General features: G+C 38.6%; 1 non-coding gene across 1 annotated transcript; it reads right to left on the bottom strand.

The window, feature by feature from the left end:
• Positions 1-9375: 9375 nt before the first annotated feature.
• Positions 9376-9483, bottom strand: LOC148564539 (small nucleolar RNA R71). Its single transcript, XR_015883934.1, has one exon. It is a non-coding gene; the product is annotated as a small nucleolar RNA R71 (small nucleolar RNA).
• Between the last annotated feature and the right edge of the window lie 9647 nt (positions 9484-19130).

The raw sequence follows: 19130 nt of genomic DNA, 5'->3' as shown, positions 1-19130 counted from the left end.
TCTCTAATTTTTGAAAATAACCTTCATCTTTTTCAAAATTCCTTTTTAAATTAACTAATTATTTTAAATTTAATTTAATTTGGTTTAATTTTTCCTTTCTTAATTTTCGAATTTTTAATTTTAATTCTAATTTAAAAAACAAAAATACTTTTATTTTATTTTATCTAATTTTCGAAAATTCTTCTCCCTCACCTCCTTCTATTTATTTATTTATTTACTAACACCCCTCTTTCACCCAAGAATTCGAACCTACTCCTCACCCTTGTGTTTGAATTCTCCTTCTTCTATTCATATCTTCTTCTACTCACATAAAAGAATCTCTATATTGTGACATAGAGGATTCCATATTTTCTATTTTCTTCTTTTTCATATGAGCAGGAACAAGGATAAGGACATTCTTGTTGAAGCTGATCCCGAACTTGAAAGAACTTTGAAGAGGAAGCTAAGGGAAGCTAAAGCACAACTCTCTGGAGAAAATCCGACAGAAATTTTCGAAAAAGAAGGAGACATGGCCGAAAATAATAACAATGCAAGGAAGATGCTTGGTGACTGATGACAAGTCATCTTAGCCTAGTTTCACTAGCCTTTTTCTTTTGTTTTCAATTGAATTATGCACTTTCTTGAGCCATAAGCAAGCCAATTGGGTAGATTTTCATGTTTCCTTTGATTTAATCAACCATGTATGAATTAATGCAATTTCATGAGGTTTTATGCTATAATTGTCACATATTATGAAAGAATGAATATCTCATGATTTTGAGCATAGCTTTGATGTGTTTGGTTGATTAATGATAGGTGAAGAAAGCTTGGAGAAAGGTTGAAGCAAGGAGGAATGGCTAGGAGGAAGAGAGGACAAAAAGTTTGAGCAAAAGTTTGCCTCAAACTTTAGCTCAAACTTTTGGAATAAGTGAAAATGAACCAGGGAGCAAAAAGCTGGACCAAAAGTTTGCCTCAAACTTTTGTGCAAACTTTTGGGCAAAAAGCTGGAGCAAAAGTTTGCCTCAAACTTTTGTGCAAACTTTTGGGTAAAAAGCTGGAGCAAAAGTTTGCCTCAAACTTTTGTGCAAACTTTTGGGCAAAAAGCTTGAGCAAAAGTTTGCCTCAAACTTTTTGGCAAACTTTTGGCATCACAAATCAACACCCCGGAGAGCAAAAGTTTGCGCCAACGTTTGCCTCAAACTTTTTGGCAAACGTTGGCGCATGAACAACACGCCCTGGAGAGCAAAAGTTTGCGCCAACGTTTGCCTCTAACTTTTTGGCAAACGTTGGCGCCATGAGTGTGCAAGGGGAGGCCAACGTTTGAGCAAAAGTTTGACCCCAAACTTTTTCCCCAACGTTGGTATCAGCAAAAGAGGGTGGCTGATGTGAAAAGTTTGAGTAAAAGTTTGCCTCAAACTTTTACTCAAACTTTTACTCAAGCTTTCATGATTCCAAACCCGGTTCAATTCGGTTCTTCTCCAAACTCCAAGAGCAATCAACCAAGGCCTCTATCAACCCAATTCCATCAAGAGCAAAGGCCCAATTGAAGGCTTGAAGACCATTTGAAGAAAGTGTATAAATAGCATAGGATAGGAGTTCTTTTCTTGGAAGTTTCTCAGAGAGCTTTCCTTTTAGTTTTCATAGAGAGTTTTCGGAGAGCTTTTGGTGTTGAGAGAATTTTAATTTCTAAGTCTCGGGGAAGGAGAATTGAATTCCCTTCCTCTTAGGTTTCTTGCTTTCAATTTCAATTACACTTATCTTGGATCTTGGGTTGGAGAATTGAAGGAATTCTGTTTCAATCTCATCCTGAGATCTCTTTGTTGAATTCTACTGCACAATTGAATTTAAATTTCTGTTAATTGCTTCTTCATCTACTTTCTTTGCAATTTACATTTCCTTTGCAATTGTTCTTGTTGGATCTAGGAAGGCATTGAGATCTAGACTTGGTTATCTAGTCTCTTGAGTCCTGAGATCTGAATTCTCATTTTACTTTCTCTGTTTAATGCTTTTCATGCTCATTTATAATTCTGTTTTTAGATCCGGTTCAATCCAAGTCATCTTCTATTTCTCTGTTTGTTGAATTTTACCTTTCCTTGTTTAATTTCTGCAAATCCAATTCCCAATTCCCTTTACAATTCAAGCCATTTACATTTCTTGCACTTTAAGATTCTGCAATTTACATTTCTTGCGTTCTAAGTTTCTGCCATTTAATTTCTTGTTCTTTAAGATTCAGCACTTTAAATTTCAGTTCTCTTTACTTTCATGCAATTTACCCACTCCCTTTACTTTCTCTGCAATTTAAATTCTGCAAATCACAAATCTCTCAACCAAATCTTGATTCGCTTGACTAAATCAATCACTAAGCTAAAATTGCTCAATCCTTCAATCCCTGTGGGATCGACCTCACTCCCGTGAGTTATTATTACTTGATGTGACCCGGTGCACTTGCCGGTTAGTTTTGGGTGTTTTGGAGAAATTCGTTTTTCCACAAAAATACCCATCAAGTTTTTGGCGCTGTTGCCGGGGATTGAAATAGATTGACAATGATTAAGTGAAGTAGAGATCTAGATCAAGCACTTTTTCTTTTCTGTTTCTTTAACTTTTGACTAACACGCTAACTGTTTGAATTTTTGCCTAAGCTAACTAATATTTCACTTCAGCCATGGATTGAAGTGTTATTGCTTTTCTGGTATTGTGTGATTCTTGTGTTTTGCTTGTATGTCAGATACAAGAAGAGATATCCCTACCTTTCGTGAAACTGACGAAAGAATCCTCCGAAGGCTAAGAAGAGAAGCAAGAGAAAAAAATGTTGCTGGAGAGGAAGAATCAGATGAAGAATATCATGAATTGGAGGAACACTCAACAAATCCAACAAATCCACCAGTGAGAATGGCCAACAACAATGGTCAACCCCAGAGGAGAGTCTTGGCTTCATATACATTTGCTAATCCAAGGCATTGTGGGAGTAGCATCCTTACCCCAAATATCGATGCAAATAACTTTGAATTGAAGCCCCAACTCATCACCTTGGTGCAGAACAACTGTTCTTATGGAGGAGGCCCCTTGGAAGATCCAAACCAGCACCTATCCACCTTCCTGAGGATATGTAACACCGTGAAGACCAATGGTGTACATCCTGACAGTTACAAATTGTTGTTGTTTCCATTTTCCCTGAGGGACAAAGCTACTCAATGGTTGGAGTCATTTCCAAGAGAAAGCATCAACAATTGGGAAGATCTAGTGAGCAAGTTCTTAGCAAAGTTTTATCCTCCTCAAAGGATCATCAGGCTCAAAACAGAGGTTCAAACATTTACTCAGATGGATGGAGAGTCATTGTATGAAGCATGGGAGAGATACAAAGCTTTACTCAGGAAGTATCCACCAGAGATGTTTAATGAATGGGATAAACTCCAAAATTTCTATGAAGGACTGACAATGAAAGCTCAAGAGGCACTTGACTATTCAGCAGGAGGCTCAATGCAACTCATGAAGACAGCTGAAGAAGCTCAGAACCTCATTGACATGGTGGCTAACAACCAATATTTCTTTGGCCATCAGAGACAACGCCAACCATCACTAAGGAAAGGAGTGTTAGAAATGGAAGGGGTTGACACCCTCCTAGCTCAAAACAAGATAATGCAGGAGCAGATTCAACAACAATTTGAGCAAATGGCTAAAAAGATTGATAGCTTGCAAGTTGCAGCAGTGAATACAAGCCAACCATCAACCATGGGGACAAAATGAAGAAACTCAAGAAGAACAACAACAAGAGCAAGTACAGTATATGCACAACCAAGGACCAACTGAAGTGTATGGTGATACATACAATCCATCCTGGAAGAACCACCCAAAGCCAGCAACCGTGGCAGAAAAACTCAAACCAAAACAACTCAAGAAACACAACTTACTCAAATCACAACCAGCAAAACGCTAATAATAATCAATATAAGAAACCACAAAATACATATCAACCACCCCACCACAATCCACAAACTCATCAAAATAGCATTTCCGCACCAACATCTAACCCCCAAAACTACCACACTACCCGTACAAATAACTTCCAGCAACCACATTCCACCCCCATCATACCACCAATAGACCATCATGAAAGTAGAATTTCAAGTCTTGAGGCAGCCATACAAGCAATTGCTCAGTCCACTCAAAGCTTGGTCAAAATGCAAGAGAGAAATGAAGCTACCATGAAGAGCCTTGAACGACAAGTGGGACAATTGGCCAAACAAGCTGAACGGCCAACCAATGTTCTCCCAAGTGATACAATCTCCAATCCAAAGGACAAAGGAAAAGCTACAAAGTGGGAGGAGTGCAAAGCAATCATAGTGGGAAGTGAAAAGACTAGGGAGAAGGAAGCCATCAATCAAGAAGAACACAACAGAGAAGTTCCACAAGAAGAGACAGAAGAGAGAAGTGAAGAGGAGAGAAATACCAAGAATGCAAAAAGCTCAAAGAAAGATGTGGACATCCTTGAAACACAGCTACAAGAGAAGAAGGAAGGGGTGAAGCCAGATGTCCCCAAACTTCCGTACCCTCAGAGGTTCAAAAAAGAAAACGAGGATAAGCAATACTCAAAATTCCTGGATATATTCAAGACTCTCAGCATCAATATTCCTTTCTTAGAAGCACTTGAACAGATGCCATTATATGCCAAATTTATGAAAGAAGTACTCACAAAGAAAACATCCCTGAAGGAAGGACAGATTGTTGAGATGACAAAGGAATGTAGTGCTATCCTCCAAAGAGAGTTGCCAGAGAAGAAAGATGATCCTGGGAGTTTTTACATACCTTGCACCATAGGAAACATAACAATTGAGAAGTCATTTTGTGACCTCGGTGCAGGTATAAACTTGATGCCTTTGTCTCTAATGAGGAAACTTCAAATTTCTGAGCTGAAGTCCACACGAATAGTTCTCCAAATGGCTGACAAATCCATTAAGCAAGCACTGGGAGTTGTGGAGAATGTGTTGGTAAAAGTGGAAAAATTCTTTCTCCCAGCTGATTTTGTCATCCTGGATATGGATGAAGACCCTAACACTCCCATCATCCTGGGGAGGCCTTTCCTGGCTACGGGCAGAGCATTGATAGATGTTGAAAAAGGAGAATTGTTGTTAAGAGTGCATGATGAGCACCTAGCATTCCATGTTTTTAAAATCCTGTATGAGCCTACTCAAGAAGAAGATTGTATGAAGGATAAGGCCAATGATCAAAGCTTGAAGGAGGCATTCAATGAGTTAACTCCAAGACTTCTACATCCATGCTTGAAAGAAGTAGAAATGGTGCAACAGACCAAAGAAATCAAGGAGGAACTAGATCCAAAATCCCCAGATGAGAACCTCAACATTCCAGATAAAGAACCACCAAGGCATGAATCATCTCTTAAGAAAGAAGAGAAGAAGAAGAGGCCAAAAGGGTGGAAAAACAAGAAAATCCCCACTGAAGGCTTTTCACCAGGGGATAAAGTAATGTTAAACACCCAACCAATGAAGGTGTCCCCACAATCATCTGAATACTACACTGTAAACCGGGTCGTTTCACTTGAACACCTAGAGATCATCAAAAAGGAGACCGGAAGGAAGTTCACAGTAAGAGGAGAAAAGCTGAGGCACTATGATTTTCAACCCCCATGATCTAAGAGGATCGATGTCAAGCTAGTGACAATAAAAGAGCGCTTGTTGGGAGGCAACCCAACCTGAGGTAGTTTTCTTTTCATAGCCTTTTCAATAAAAATGTTGAATAATTGATATGCATTGCAAGGAGCTAAGTTTGGTGTTGCACACCAAAACAATAGGGAGAATGAAGGATTCTAAGTTTGGTGTTCCACCAAAACCTCATTTAAAATCACACCTTCACTTCCTGCACAACACTAGCTCCAAGCAATCAAACATGATTAGTCAACCATTTAACTGTTTTCTAGTTTTAACTCCATAACCTTTGGCAAGGACACAAGACATTACATATTGTTAACCTGTTGCATCAGAGGAAGTGGCAAGGAATTAAGTTTGGTGTTCCCACATCAAACTAACTCCAAAAGCCACATTCAATTCATATGTACTAATCAGTCACCTAAGGGCTTGAGAAGCAAGCAACTTTTGAGAATTGTGCAGGGAACTAACCACCAATTGAAGATAGTATGCATAATAACTCAAAAGGGGACACAACAGAAGGAGGGACAAAAGAACTGCAAACCAATAGGTTGTATCTATACTTAACTTCTGCTGTTGAAAAATGCTTTGACTTGTGTCTTGCTAAAGTGTTCATCTAGTACAAGTAGAATCACTCTTAAAATAAGTAAGCTAGCCTATGTGTGTGCTTGTGTGTTTACTTTCACTGAACAAAAAGCATGCTTTGTCCCCTGCATCTTTAATTCAATAAAAGAAATGTTTGAATGTGAAGTGAGATAGTTCTCTGTTAGATAGAAGTACAATAAAAGTAAGTGGTGGTGTGTGTGTGATTGTATAATAGCTCACTTTAGTGAATAAAAGAACTAGGATGTCTCCTTCTAAGTATAAAGTGGCCTACTGTCTATGAATCTCAATCAAATAAAAGTCCTTGGTTAGACAGAAAAACAAAAAGAAAGAAAAAAAAAGGAGAGAAAAAGAAATAGCCAAAGAGTGGCAGAACAAAAGAAAAACAAAAAGAAACAAAGCTGGACACCAATAGCTTGAACCTTAGAATATATGCCTGTGGTGTCTTTGTATTAGGATCTGCTTGGATTATTAAGCTCTTTGGAGTGCATCAACACTCGATGACTTGGGTTAACTAACCCGGGATCATCAGCTGAAAGTCCACTATCAAGAGCAACCTAACTACAAGGCATTTAGTAGCCCAAAGAGGTGCTGGGCATCAATGTTCTAAGAAGGAATGTGAGCCAAGTGTCTATAGTGAATAATGTGTCAAGTATAAAGAAAAGGAAATGAACTTGCTACACATGACACTCAAATAAAGCTTATGAACAAAATAATAGCCAAGGATAAAAAAATAATGAGAGGTCATAGCAGTATGTTACTTGAAGCTTGAAGGAGACTTTCTAGGCTTAAGAGTCAATAAGAGGTGAGTGTTTACATATCCACAAAAAACCCCATGAACTACCAATAACACTCTACTAGCATGAACATCCTCTTCCATTTCATTCTTTCTTCTCAATAAATCATTTCTTGCTTGGGGACAAGCAAGCTTTAAGTTTGGTGTTGTGATGACAAGTCATCTTAGCCTAGTTTCACTAGCCTTTTTCTTTTGTTTTCAATTGAATTATGCACTTTCTTGAGCCATAAGCAAGCCAATTGGGTAGATTTTCATGTTTCCTTTGATTTAATCAACCATGTATGAATTAATGCAATTTCATGAGGTTTTATGCTATAATTGTCACATATTATGAAAGAATGAATATCTCATGATTTTGAGCATAGCTTTGATGTGTTTGGTTGATTAATGATAGGTGAAGAAAGCTTGGAGAAAGGTTGAAGCAAGGAGGAATGGCTAGGAGGAAGAGAGGACAAAAAGTTTGAGTAAAAATTTGCCTCAAACTTTAGCTCAAACTTTTGGAATAAGTGAAAATGAACCAGGGAGTAAAAAGCTGGACCAAAAGTTTGCCTCAAACTTTTGTGCAAACTTTTGGGCAAAAAGCTGGAGCAAAAGTTTGCCTCAAACTTTTTGGCAAACTTTTGGCATCACAAATCAACACCCTGGAGAGCAAAAGTTTGCGCCAACGTTTGCCTCAAACTTTTTGGCAAACGTTGGCGTATGAACAACACACCCTGGAGAGCAAAAGTTTGCGCCAACGTTTGCCTCTAACTTTTTGGCAAACGTTGGCGCCATGAGTGTGCAAGGGGAGGCCAACGTTTGAGCAAAAGTTTGACCCCAAACTTTTGCCCCAACGTTGGTATCAGCAAAAGAGGGTGGCTGATGTGAAAAGTTTGAGTAAAAGTTTGCCTCAAACTTTTACTCAAACTTTTACTCAAGCTTTCATGATTCCAAACCCGGTTCAATTCGGTTCTTCTCCAAACTCCAAGAGCAATCAACCAAGGCCTCTATCAACCCAATTCCATCAAGAGCAAAGGCCCAATTGAAGGCTTGAAGACCATTTGAAGAAAGTGTATAAATAGCATAGGATAGAAGTTCTTTTCTTGGAAGTTTCTCAGAGAGCTTTCCTTTTAGTTTTCATAGAGAGTTTTCGGAGAGCTTTTGGTGTTGAGAGAATTTTAATTTCTAAGTCTCGGGGAAGGAGAATTGAATTCCCTTCCTCTTAGTTTTCTTGCTTTCAATTTCAATTACACTTATCTTGGATCTTGGGTTGGAGAATTGAAGGAATTCTGTTTCAATCTCATCCTGAGATCTCTTTGTTGAATTCTACTGCACAATTGAATTTAAATTTCTGTTAATTGCTTCTTCATCTACTTTCTTTGCAATTTACATTTCCTTTGCAATTGTTCTTGTTGGATCTAGGAAGGCATTGAGATCTAGACTTGGTTATCTAGTCTCTTGAGTCCTGAGATCTGAATTCTCATTTTACTTTCTCTGTTTAACGCTTTTCATGCTCATTTACAATTCTGTTTTTAGATCCGGTTCAATCCAAGTCATCTTTTATTTCTCTGTTTGTTGAATTTTACCTTTCCTTGTTTAATTTCTGCAAATCCAATTCCCAATTCGCTTTACAATTCAAGCCATTTACATTTCTTGCACTTTAAGATTCTGCAATTTACATTTCTTACGTTCTAAGTTTCTGCCATTTAATTTCTTGTTCTTTAAGATTCAGCACTTTAAATTTCAGTTCTCTTTACTTTCATGCAATTTACCCACTCCCTTTACTTTCTCTGCAATTTAAATTCTGCAAATCACAAATCTCTCAACCAAATCTTGATTCGCTTGACTAAATCAACCACTAAGCTAAAATTGCTCAATCCTTCAATCCCTGTGGGATCGACCTCACTCCCGTGAGTTATTATTACTTGATGCGACCCGGTGCACTTGCCGGTTAGTTTTGGGTGTTTTGGAGAAATTCGTTTTTTCACAAAAATACCCATCAGTGACTTTACTGCACCTAATTCCAATTTACATGGAAGAAGCATCTGAATCCCTGCCATTGGAGTAAACAATTTTGAGCTGAAACCTCAACTAGTTTCTCTGATGCAACAGAATTGCAAGTTTTATAGACTTCCATCCGAAGATACCTTTCAGTTCTTAACTGAATTCTTGCAGATCTGTGATACTGTTAAGACCAATGGGGTTGATCCCGAGGTCTACAGGCTCATGCTTTTCCCGTTTGTTGTAAGAGACAGAGCTAGAATATGGTTGGACTCTCAACCTAAAGATAGCCTGAACTCTTGGGATAAGCTGGTCACGGCTTTCTTAGCCAAGTTCTTTCCTCCTCAAAAGCTTAGCAAGCTTAGAGTGGATGTTCAGACCTTCAGACAAAAGGAAGGTGAATCCCTCTATGAAGCTTAGGAGAGATACAAGGAACTGACCAAAAAGTGTCCTTCTGACATGCTTTCAGAATGGACCATCCTGGACAAATTCTATGATGGTCTGCTGAATTATCTAAAATGTCATTGGACCATTCTGCAGGTGGATCCATTCACCTAAAGAAAATGCATGCAGAAGCTCAAGAACTCATTGACATGGTTGCAAATAACCAGTTCATGTACACTTCTGAAAGGAATCCTGTGAGTAATGGGACGCCTCAGAGGAAGGAAGTTCTTGAAATTGATACTCTGAATGCCATATTTGCTCAGAATAAAATATTGACTCAGCAAGTCAATATGATCTCTCAGAGTCTGAATGGATTGAAGGAATCATCCAACAGTACTAAAGAGGCCTCTTCTGAAGAAGAAGCTTATGATCCTGAGAACCCTGCAATAGCAGAGGTGAATTACATGGGTGAACCCTATGGAAACACCTATAATCCCTCATGGAGAAATCATCCAAATTTCTCATGGAAGGATCAACAAAAGCCTTAACAAGGCTTTAATAATGGTGGAAGAAACAGGTTTAGCAATAGCAAGCCTTTTCCATCATCCACTCAGCAATAGATAGAGAATTTTGAGCAGAATCCATCTAGCTTAGCAAATATAGTCTCTGATCTATCTAAGGCCATTGTGAGTTTCATGAATGAAACAAGGTCCTCCATTAGAAATTTGGAGGCACAAGTCGGCCAGCTGAGTAAAAGAGTCACTGAAACTCCTCCTAGTACTCTCCCAAGCAATACAGAAGAGAATCCAAAGAGAGAGTGCAAGGCCATTGATTTGACCATCATGGTCGAACCTACAAGGGAAGAGGAGGACGTGAATCCTAGTGAGGCAGACCTCCTGGGACGTCCAGTGACCAATAAGGAGTATCCCTTTGAGGAACCAAAGGAATCTGAGGCTCATCTAGAGACCATAGAGATTCCATTAAACCTCCTTCTGCCCTTCATGAGCTCTGATGAGTATTCTTCCTTTGAAGAGGATGAAGACATTACTGAAGAGCAAGTTGCTAAATACCTTGGTGCAATCATGAAGCTGAATGCCAAACTATTTGGTAATGAGACTTGGGAAGATGAACCTCCCTTGCTCACCAATGAACTAAATGCATTGGATAGGCAGAAATTACCTCAAAAGAAACAGGATCCTAGCAAATTCTTAATACCCTATACCATAGGCACCATGACCTTTGAAAAGGCTCTGTGTGACCTGGGGTCAGGAATAAACTTAATGTCACTCTCTGTAATGGAGAAACTTGGGATCTTTGAGGTGCAAGCTGCCAGAATATCATTAGAGATGGCAGACAACTCAAGAAAATAGGCTTATGGACAAGTAGAGGACGTGTTGGTAAAGGTTGAAGGCCTTTACATCCCTGCTGATTTCATAATCCTAGACACTGGGAAGGACGAGGATGAATCCATCATCCTTGGAAGACCCTTCCTAGCCACAGCAAGAGCTGTGATTGATGTGGACAGAGGAGAATTGGTCTTCCAACTGAATGAGGACAACCTTGTGTTTAAGACTCAATGATCTCCTTCTGTAACCATGGAGAGGAAGCATGAAAAGCTTCTCTCACTGCAGAGTCAACCAAAGCCCCCACAGTCAAACTCTAAGTTTGGTGTTGGGAGGCCACAACCAAACTCTAAGTTTGGTGTTGAACCCCCACATTCAAACTCTAAGTTTGGTGTTGGGAGGTTCCAACCTTGCTCTGATTATCTGTGAGGCTCCATGAGAGCTCACTGTCAAGCTATTGACACTAAAGAAGCGCTTTTTGGGAGGCAACCCAATGTTATTTAATCATATCTATTTTATTTTCTTTTTGTTATTTCGTGTTTTATTAGGTTGATGATCATGTGAAGTCACAAAAACTACTGAAAATAAAAAACAGAATGAAAAAAACAGCATTGAAAACAGCACACCCTGGAGGAGAGCAGTCTGGCGTTTAAACGCCAGAAACAAGCATTTGTCTGGCATTTAACGCCAGAAACAGGCACCAAGCTGGTGTTTAACGCCAGAAGTAAGCATCTGTCTGGCGTTAAACGCCAGAAACAGGCTACATTTGGGCGTTTAACGCCAAAAACAGGAAGCAGTCTGGCGTTAAACGCCAGGATTGCACAGCAAGGGCGTTTTACACGCCTAATTGGAGCAGGGATGTTAAGTCCTTGACCCCACTTGATCTGTGGACCTTACAGGATCCCCACTTTTTCTTCTCTCCTCTTCACACCTTTTCATAACTCTCTTTCCCAAATACCCTTCATCAATAACCTCAATCACTTTTTTCCATCACCTCTTCACCACTCACATCCATCCTTTCTTCCCCAAAAACCCCACCTACCTTCAAAATTCAAACTAATTTCCCTCCCAAACCCAACCCTAATAGCCAAACCTTAACCCTCCCCACTCTCCTATATAAACCCCTCATTCCTTATTCATTTTCACACAACGCAACCCTCTCTTCTTCTCCTTGGCCGAATACATCTTATTCCCCCATCTCCTCCATTTTCTTCTTCTTCTACTACTTTCTTTCTTCTTTTGCTCGGGGACGAGCAACCATTTTAAGTTTGGTGTGGTAAAAGCATAGCTTTTTGTTTTTCCATAACCATTTATGGCACCTAAGGCCAGAGAAACCTTTAGAAAGAGGAAAGGGAAAGCAATTGCTTCCACCTCTGAGTTATGGGAGATGGAGAGATTCATCTCAAAGGTCTATCAAGACCACTTCTATGAAGTTGTGGCCAAGAAGAAAGTGATCCCTGAGGTTCCTTTCAAGCTAAAAAAGAATGAGTATCTGGAGATCCGACTTGAAATCCAAAGAAGAGGTTGGGAAGTTCTCACCAATCCCATTCAACAAGTCGGGATCCTAATGGTTCAAGAGTTCTATGCAAATGCATGGATCACGAGGAACCATGATCAAAGTGTGAACTCGAATCCAAAGCATTGGCTTACCATGGTTCGGGGGAAATACTTAGATTTCAGTCTGGAAAATGTAAGGCTGGCGTTCAACTTGCCAATGATGGAAGAGAACGCACGCCCCTACACAAGAAGGATCAACTTCGATCAAATGTTCGACCAAGTCTTCATAGACATATGTGAGGAAGGAGCTCAATGGAAAATTGACTCAAGAGGCAAGCCGGTTCAACTAAGAAGGCATGACCTCAAACCAGTGGCTAGGGGATGGTTAGAGTTGATTCAACGCTCAATTATTCCTACTAGTAACCGGTCTGAAGTTACTATAGACTGAGCCATCATGATCCATAGTATCATGATTGGAGAGGAGGTGGAAATTCATGAGATTATACCTCAAGAACTTTACAAGGTGGCTGACAAGTCCTCCACTTGGGCAAGATTAGCCTTTCCTCACCTCATATGCCACCTTTACAATTCGGCTGGAATTGACATAGAGGGAGACATCCTCATTGAAGAGGACAAGCCCATCACTAAGAAAAAGATAAAGCAAACAAGAGATCATGGACCTCAGCAAGAGCATGAGAAAATTCCCCACCATGAAATCCCTGAGATGTCTCAGGGGATGCACTTTCCTCCACAAAACTATTGGGAGCAAATCAACACTTCCCTAGAAGAATTAAGCTCCAACATGGGACAACTAAGGATGGAGCACCAAGAGCATTCCATCATCTTCCATGAAATTAGAGAAGATCAAAGAGCTATGAGGGAGGGGCAACAAAGACAAGGAAGAGACATAGAGGAGCTCAAAAGCACCATTAAAGATGCCACCCTCACTAAGGTGGACTCATTCCTTAATCTCCTTGTCTATTTATTTTTTATTTTCGGTTTCCATGCTTCATGTTTAATTATGTTTGTGTCTTTACTAGATGATCATTAGTGTTTAAGTGTCTATGTCTTAAAGCTATGAATGCCCTATGACTCCATCACCTCTCTTAAATGAAAGCTATTTTAAAAACAAAAGAACAAGAAGTACAGGATTTCGAATTCATCCTTGAAACTAGTTTAATTATTTTGATGTGTGACAATACTTTTTTTTTTCTGAATGAATGCTTGAACAGTGCATATGTCTTTTGAATTTGATGATTATGAATGTTGAATATGTTGGCTCTTGAAAGAATAAGGAAAAGGAGAAATGTTATTTGATGATCTGAAAAATCATAAAAATGATTCTTGAAGCAAGAAAAAGTAGTGAATACAAAAGCTTGCAGAAAAAAAAAAGAGAGAAAAGAAAAAAAATGGCGAAAAAAAAAGAGAAAAAGAAAAAGCAAGCAGAAAAAGCCAATAGCCCTTAAAACCAAAAGGCAAGGGTAAATTAAAAGGATCCAAGGCTTTGAGCATCAGTGGATAGGAGGGCCTAAAGGAATAAAATCCTGGCCTAAGTGGCTAAACCAAGCTGTCCCTAACCATGTGCTTGTGGCGTGAAGGTGTCAAGTGAAAGCTTGAGACTGAGCAGTTAAAGTCAAGGTCCAAAGCAAAAAAAAAAAGAGTGTGCTTAAGAACCCTGGACACCTCTAATTGGTGACTTTAGCAAAGCTGAGTCACAATCTGAAAAGGTTCACCCAGTTATGTGTCTGTGGCATTTATGTATCCGGTGGTAATACTGGAAAACAAAGTGCTTATGGCCACGGCCAAGACTCATAAAGTAGATGTGTTCAAGAATCAACATACTGAACTAGGAGAATCAATAACACTATCTAAACTCTGAGTTCCTATAGATGCCAATCATTCTGAACTTCAATGGATAAAGTGAGATGCCAAAACTATTCAAGAGGCAAAAAGCTACAAGTCCCGCTCATCTGATTGGAGCTAAGTTTCATTGATATTTTGGAATTTATAGTATATTCTCTTCTTTTTATCCTATTTGATTTTCATTTGCTTGGGGACAAGCAACAATTTAAGTTTGGTGTTGTGATGAGCGGATAATTTATACGCTTTTTGGCATTATTTTTACATAGTTTTCAGTATAATTCAGTTAGTTTTTAGCATATTTTTATTAGTTTTTAAATAAAAATCTCATTTCTTGACTTTACTATGAGTTTGTGTGTTTTTTTTTGTGATTTCAGGTACTTTCTGGCTGAAATTGAGGGACTTGAGTAAAAATCAGATTCAGAGGTTGAAGAAGGACTGCAGATGCTGCTGGATTCTGACCTCCCTGCACTCAAAGTGTATTTTCTGGAGCTACAAAACTCCAAATGGCGCTCTCTCAATTGCGTTGGAAAGTAGACATCCAGGGCTTTTCAGCAATATATAATAGTTTATACTTTGCTCGAGTTTAGACGACGCAAACTGGCGTTCAACGCCAGTTCCATGCTGCATTCTGGAGTTAAACGCCAGAAACAGGTTGCAAAGTGGAGTTAAACGCCAGAAACAGGTTACAAACTGGCGTTCAACTCCAAGAGAAGCCTCTACACGTGTAAAGCTCAATGCTCAGCCCAAGCACACACCAAGTGGGCCCCAAAGTGAATTTCTGCATCATTTACTCATTTCTGTAAACCCTAGTAACTAGTTTAGCATAAATAGGACTTTTTACTATTGTATTTACATCTTTTGGAAGATCTTCGGATCATTTTAGTCTTGGTTACTTCGGTTCCCCTCTGGGGCCGAGACCAACGAACTCCATTATCACTTATGTATTTTCAACGGTAGAGTTTCTACACACCATAGATTAAGGTGTAGAGCTCTGTTGTTCTTCATGAATTAATACAAAGTACTATTGTTTTTCTATTCAATTCAAGCTTATTCCGATTCTAAGATATTTATTCACCCCTCAAAATGAATGTGATGATCGTGACAGTCATCATCATTCCCAACTATGAACGCGTGCCTGACAGCCACTTCCGTTCTACCTTAGATTGAATGAATATCTCTGGGATTCCTTAATCAGAGTCTTCGTGGTATAAGTTAGAATCCATGGACGGCCATTCTTGAGATCCAAAAAGTCTAAACCTTGTCTGTGGTATTCCGAGTAGGATCTGGGAAGGGATGGCTGTGACGAGCTTCAAACTCGCGAGTGCTGGGCGTAGTGACAGACGCAAAAGGATCAATGGATCCTATTCCAGTATGATCGAGAACTGACAGATGATTAGCCATGCGGTGACAGCGCATTGGGCCATTTTCACTGAGAGGACAGGATGTAGTCATTGACAGCAGTGATGCCTAACATACAGCTTGCCATAGAAAGGAGTATGAATGATTGGATGAAGATAATAGGAAAGTAGAGGTTCAGGAGGAATGAACACATCTCTATACGCTTATCTGAAATTCTCACCAATGAATTACATAAGTATCACTATCTTTATTTTATATTTTATTTATCTTTTAATGATTAAATCTCCATAATCAATTGAATCGGCCTGACTGAGATTTACAAGGTGACCATAGCTTACTTCAAGCCGACAATCTCCGTGGGATCGACCCTTACTCACGTAAGGTTTATTGCTTGGACGACCCAGTGCACTTGCTGGTTAGTTGTGCGAGATTGTGAAGAAGAACTAAGATTAAGAACGTGCGTATTAAGTTTTTAGCGCCGTTACCAAGGAATGAACTGTCACGATTTCTGCGCACCAGCTAGCTTTGTCAGCTTATTGGGCATTGAACACCCTTGCTGTCCACCCTGACTGGCGTTAAACGCCAGTCCCTCTAGCTCTCTGGGCGTTCAATGCTAGCTTCCCTGGGGTGATGGGCGTTGAACGCCCAGTGAGGGGTTCCTCACTGGCACTCAGTGCTAGAAAGCCTTCCTATTTGGGCGTTGAATGCCCAGCCAGTGCTCCCTGGTTGGCGTTCAATGCCAGCTTCTCTGCCAGGATGGGCGTTAAACGCCCAGTGAGGGCTTCCTCACTGGTGTTTAATGCCAGGCTTGCTGCCATTGTGGGCGTTGAACACCCAGTGAAGGCTTCTTCACTGGCATTCAACACCTTCCCATTCTCCTCCAATTCGGCCTCAGCCTCCATGGTTATGGCCTTGCACTCTTCTCTAGGATTAACCTCAGTATTACTGGGAAGAGTGTTAGGAGGGATCTCGGGGATCCTCTTGCTTAGTTGACCAACTTGTACCTCCAAATTTCTAATAGAAGACCTTGTTTCATTAATGAAACTATGAGAGGTCTTAGTGAGGCTGGAGACTAGAGTGGCTAAGTCAGAAAGACTCTGCTTAGAGGTCTCCATATTCCCTTGAGAAGATGGCAATGGTGGTCTGTTATTGATCCTATTCTGTGTCTACCACCTTGGTTGTTATTGAAACCTTGTTGAAGTTTCTGTTGATCCTTCCATGAAAGGTTAGGATGATTCCTCCATGAAGGGTTGTAAGTGTTTCCATAGGATTCTCCCATGTAATTCACCTCCTCCATGGTGGTTTGATCAGGATCATAAGCTTCTTCTTCAAGAGAAGCTTCCTGATTACTGCCAGGTGCAGTTTGCATCCCAGTGAGATGTTGAGAGATCATGTTGACCTGTTGGGTAAAGATCTTATTCTGAGCCAAGATGGCATTCAGAGTCTTAACTTCATGAACTCCTTTCTTCTGAGAGGTTCCATGATTTACAGGATTCCTCTAAGAGGTGTACATGAATTGGTCATTTACAACCATCTCAATGAGTTCTCTAGCTTCTGTAGGCATTTTCTTCAAGTGGAGAGATCCACTTGTAGAGTTATCCAAGGAAATCTTGGATATCTCAGACAAGCCATCATAGAACATGCCTATGAGGGACCATTCTGAGAGCATGTCAGGAGGACATCTCCTAATCAGTTGCTTGTATCTTTTCCAAGCTTTATAGAGGGATTCACCTTCTCTTTGTCTGAAGGTTTAAACTTCTACTCTAATCTTTCTCATCCTTGGAGGAGGAAAGACCTTAGCTAGAAAAGCATTTACAAGCTTTTCCCAAGAGTCAAGACTTTCTCTTGGTTGGGCATCCAACAAAACTTAGCTCTGTCTCTGAAAACAAAGGAAAAATGCATCAGCTTATAGACTTCAGGGTCTACTCCATTAGTCTTTACAGTATCACAGATCTGTAAGAATTCTACTAAGAACTGATGTAGATCTTCCAGTGGAAGTCCATGGAACTTTCAGTTTTGCTGCAGAAGAGAGACTAACTGAGGCTTAAGCTCAAAATTGTTAGCTCCAATGGCAAGTACAACAATGCTTCTGCCATAAAAGTCTGAGGTAGGCATGGTGAAGTCACCAAGGACCTTTCTAGGCTCCTCTTGTGGTTCGGCCATGTCCTCCAATTCTTGTTCAAAACTTTCTGAAAGGTCTCTTCCGGAGTGTTGTGCTTTAGCTTGTTGTAAACGCCTCCTCAGAGTCTTCTTAGGTTCAGGATCAGGAGTCAAGAGTGGTTCTTTATCCCTGTTCCTGGTCATAAATAAGAAGCCAAGAAAAAGAAAGAAAAAAAAGAGACTTCCAATAGACAAGAAGCTCCTCCTTAAAGTCAGTAGTAGAGGAAGAAGAAGAAGATAAAAATTAAAATAAAAATAAATAAAATAAGTAAAAGAAAAATACCTTAGAAATAGTAGATAAGAGTAAATAAAAGAAAGGAAATCACAAGAAAGTTTTCTGTGCCAATTGGCAAGAAGCTCCAAGTGAGATGTGAAGAAGAAAGGAAAGAAGATAAAGAATTGTAGGTAAAGAGTTGAAGGAAGTAGAGTTGAATGAATAGAGATGAGAAGAGAAGAGGTATAAATAAAAAAAGTAAAAACAATTAAATTATTTTTGTTTTTATTTAATTAATTAATTTTAAAAAATTAGATTAAATTAATTTTTAAAAAGATTTGAATTTTAATTGTTGAATTTTCAAAAATAGAGGAGGGAAGAGAAGAAGAAGTTTTCGAAAATTAAGAGAGATGAGATTTAGTTAGGTAGTTTTGAAAAAGAAGAGAGAGAAGATGAGAGAGAAGATATGATATTAATTAAGAAAAGATAAAAATAAAAATAAAAATAAAAATAAAAATAAAAATAAAAGATAAGATTAAAATTAAAATTTGAAATTAGAAAAAGATAAAATTTTGAAATTTGATTTTGAAAAAAATATGATTTAAAAATTTGAATTTTGAAAAAGATAAGATAAGATTTTTAAATTTTGAAAAAGATATGAAAAAGATAAGATTTTTGAAAAAGATAATATTTTTAATTTTGAAAAAAAAATTTGATTTTTGAAAACTTGACAACTAAGATATGATAAGATAAAATTTTGAAATTGAAATTTGAATTTTTATGGTTAATTTTCGAAAATTATGTTAAAAGATATGATAGAAAATATATTTTTTTTATTTTTGAATTTTATGATGAAAGAGAAAAACATAAAAAAGACACAAGACTTAAAATTTTTAAATCTAGCACCCCTTTTATATTCGAAAATTTAGAGGGAAACACCAAGGAATACCAAACTTAAAAATTTTAAGATCAAGATACATACAAGACTCAAGAACACTTTGAAGACTCACAAGAAGACAAAGAACAAAATTTAAAGACTCAAAGAACTCAAGATCATAAAAAGAACACAAAACTTAAAATTTTTAGAAAACCAAAGAAAAATTTTTCAAAAATTGAAAGAAAAATAAAAAGAAAATACCAAAGTTAAAAACTTGACACAAGATTTAAATAAAGAAAAATTATTTCTTTAAAAATTTTGTGAAAGAAGGACTCAAAGAGAATGCTTGAGGATGCCAAAAATAAACTATACAAAAAAGGTTTTTGAAAGAGTTTAATTTTTTTTTTGAAATTGA

The sequence above is a fragment of the Arachis ipaensis genome, chromosome B5, assembly GCF_059453495.1.
Source record: "Arachis ipaensis isolate K30076 ecotype BB chromosome B5, ASM5945349v1, whole genome shotgun sequence".
Classification (NCBI taxonomy): Eukaryota; Viridiplantae; Streptophyta; class Magnoliopsida; order Fabales; family Fabaceae; genus Arachis; species Arachis ipaensis.
Note: the sequence above shows the minus strand (reverse complement) of the source record. Positions and strands in the feature narration are given on the sequence as shown.